The sequence below is a fragment of the Harmonia axyridis genome, chromosome X (genome assembly GCF_914767665.1).
Source record: "Harmonia axyridis chromosome X, icHarAxyr1.1, whole genome shotgun sequence".
NCBI classification, from domain to species: domain Eukaryota; kingdom Metazoa; phylum Arthropoda; class Insecta; order Coleoptera; family Coccinellidae; genus Harmonia; species Harmonia axyridis.
This window is the reverse complement of record NC_059508.1, coordinates 30,207,589-30,211,053: the sequence shown is the minus strand read 5'-3', so window position 1 is coordinate 30,211,053 and position 3,465 is coordinate 30,207,589. Positions and strand designations below refer to the sequence as shown.

Genomic DNA, 3,465 nt, shown 5'->3' with positions numbered 1-3,465 from the left:
GGATCTTACCGATGCAGAACGTGAATTGGATCTTACCGATGCACCACGTAAACTCGATCTTACCGATGCACCACGTAATCTCAATCTTACCGATGCACCACGTGAACTGGATCTTACCGATGCAGAACGTGAATTGGATCTTACCGATGCACCACGTAAACTCGATCTTACCGATGCACCACGTAATCTCGATCTTACCGATGCACCACGTGAACTGGATCTTACCGATGCAGAACGTGAATTGGATCTTACCGATGCACCACGTAAACTCGATCTTACCGATGCACCACGTAATCTCAATCTTACCGATGCATCACGTAATCTCGATCTTACCGATGCAGAACGTAAACTCGATCATACCGATGCACCACGTTATCTCGGCAGACCGATGCAGAACGTAAAAAAAAAGCTTACAGCACGCGGTGTTCCCAAGCGGTCACCCATCCAAGTACTAACCGCGCCCGACGCTGCTTGGCTTCAGTGTTCTGACGAGAACTGGCAATTTCAGCGTGGTATGGCCGTAAACAACAAATATAGCGATATTTTCTATGATATCTCACTTTTTGGGAGCGGAAAGGACGTGAACGTTTTTCCTTATAAAAAATGAAATAACTTTTGGATATTAATTCTGATTGTTGATTTAAGTTTTAAGAACACATTAGGACATATCTCAATGAAATTTGAGGGATTTCCGAAATCGAAAAATATTTTTCGAAAAAAAAAAAAAATCCCAGAAGACCTCGGTCATCTCAAGTTTATTTCCATATTCTATTACACAATCAACGTACATCACAAAAGGAACCATCTCTCTAACTATCACAGTTAAATTTTTGTATCGGAACATTTCACGTCGGAATATCTCGCTAAGTCCAGACCGGGGAGATCGGTCGCATTTGACACCGTCCGCTCCGGTCTAACATCGTCTTGGAGTCGGGGTAACGATGGAGAGGCGTTTAAGGACGTGAACATTTTTCCTTATAAAAATTAAAGTCGACAATGAATATTGATTCTGATTATGATTACTGATTTACTCTTTTAGTACACATTAGAAGGCAACGCAATCAGATTTGAGGAAATTTCAAGATCAGAAAATTTTTTTCGAAAAAAAAAAAAATTCAAGAACACCTGGGTCATGGCAAGTTATTTCCCACAATCCATTCCACAATCAACGTACAACATAGAAGAAATCATCTCTCTAACTATCCTGGTTCAAAAGTTGTATCGGAACATTTCACGTCGAAATACCTCGCCAAGTCCAGACCGGGGCGATAGGTAGTATCTGACACCGTCCGCTCGGGACTGACATCGACTTGGACTCGGGCTAATGATGGGGAGGCGTTTAAGGACGTGAACATTTTTCCTTATAAAAATTAAAGTCGACAATGAATATTGATTCTGATTACTGATTTACGCTTTAAAAACACATTAGAAGGCAACCAAATCAAATTTGAGGAAATTCCAAAATCAGAAAATTTTTTTTCAAAAAAAAAAAAATCCGAAAAATATTTTTCGATTCTGATTACTGATTTACTCTTTTAGAACACATTAGAAGGCAACGAAATCAAATTTGAGTGAAATCCAAAATCAGAAAATATTTTTCGAAAAAAAAAAAAAATTCGAGAACACCTCGGTCATGGCAAGTTATTTTCCACAATCCATTCCCCAATCAACGTACATCCCAGAAAAAATCATCTCTCTAACTATCCTGGTTCAAAAGTTGTATCGGAACATTTTCACGTCGAAAATATATCTCAGAGTCCAGACCGATGCAGAACGTAAACTCGATCATACCGATGCTTCACGTAATCTCGATCTTACCGATGCACAACGTAAACTAGATCACACCGATGCAGAACGTAAACTCGATCATACCGATGCACCACGTAAACTCAGGCAGACCGATGCAGAACGTGAACTCGATCTTACCGATGCACCACGTAATCTCGATCTTACCGATGCACCACGTAAACTCGGGCAGACCGATGCAGAACGTGAACTCGATCTTACCGATGCACCACGTAAACTAGGGCTGACCGATGCATCACGTAAACGACGATCGAGAGGCGCGAAAGGACGTGAACGTTTTTCATTATAAAAATTGAAATAAATGATAAATAATGATTCTGATTGTTGATTATCATTTTTAATAAGCATTAGGAGGCAACCAAATGAAATTTGAGGAAATTCCGATAATAGAAAATTTTTTCGAAAAAAAAAAAAAATTCATGAAATCCTCGGTCATCGCAAAATATTTACCATATTCTGTTCGATAATCAACGTATATTTAAGAAGGAATCATATCTGTATCTATCTTGGTTCAAATTTTGTATCGGAACATTTTGACCAAAGTCCGAGCTTCGGCCGAAACAGACACCGCTGACCTGGCCTATCGATCGACCGAGAGTCGGGGATAGAGCGTAAGTGTTGTCTGGAGGGGAACCCTGTGCTCTCCTGACATATATAGGGAAGGTGGTCGCGTTGGGCGATGCAGAACGTTTGGATCGGGAATTATATTTTTGGTTCAGCTATTGGAATATGGTTTATTGTTGGTATATATTGGCGAAATAACGTTCTTACTGACTGGGGATATTCATAAAAATGAGTCCGGAGATTTTCAGATCGAAGTCCGAGTGATCCGACTTGGAAGGCGTGTTGGGTGGGTCGAGATGGCTTAGATAGATCAGACGAGGCGGGCTAAGTGTTGACGTCATGCATCGGTCCATTTTCAGATTGAGTCCGAGTAATCCGACTTTGAAAGAGTGTTGGGTGCGTCGAGACTGTTTAGATAGATCGGACGAGGCGGACTAGGTGTTAACGACATGCATTGGTATATTTTCTGATCGGAGTCCGAAGAAATCGGCCCTAGTAGGCGCAGCGGACGGTCGAGACGGCCTCGGTGGGTCGGATCGATCGGGAAAAGTTTGCTAAATCGTGTCTGGAGGGGAACCTTGGGTTCTCCTGACATATATAGGGGATAAGGTTTGGGTGAACGATTCTTCACGTAAAAGTTGAGTAATTTATTTTTCGATAAGCTTTTGGATATTGATGAGAAGTATATGTATATCTTCGATTAAAAGAATTCTTACCGTCTCCATGTATATTATATTAGATATATAAGAAATAGTTAACGTGATGCATCGGCCGATTTCCGGATCGGAGTTCGAGAGATGCGACTTTCGATGCGCGATGGGTGGTTCGAGACGGCCTAGATCGATCGGACGAGGCGGACTAGGTGTTAACGACATGCATCGGCGGATTTTCTGATCGGAGTCCGAAGAAATCAGCTCTAGTAGGCGCGGCGAACGGTCGAAACGGCCTCGATCGATCGGACGAGGCGGACTAGGTGTTAACGACATGCATCGGCGGATTTTCTGATCGGAGTCCGAAGAAATCAGCTCTAGTAGGCGCGGCGAACGGTCGAAACGGCCTCGGTGGGTCGGATCGATCGGGAAAAGTTTGCTAAAT

The 3,465-nt window shown here is 42.3% G+C and overlaps 1 non-coding gene across 1 annotated transcript; it reads right to left on the bottom strand.

The window, feature by feature from the left end:
- Positions 1–407: 407 nt before the first annotated feature.
- Positions 408–526, bottom strand: LOC123688406. Its single transcript, XR_006749929.1, has one exon. It is a non-coding gene; the product is annotated as a 5S ribosomal RNA (ribosomal RNA).
- Positions 527–3,465: the final 2,939 nt, after the last annotated feature.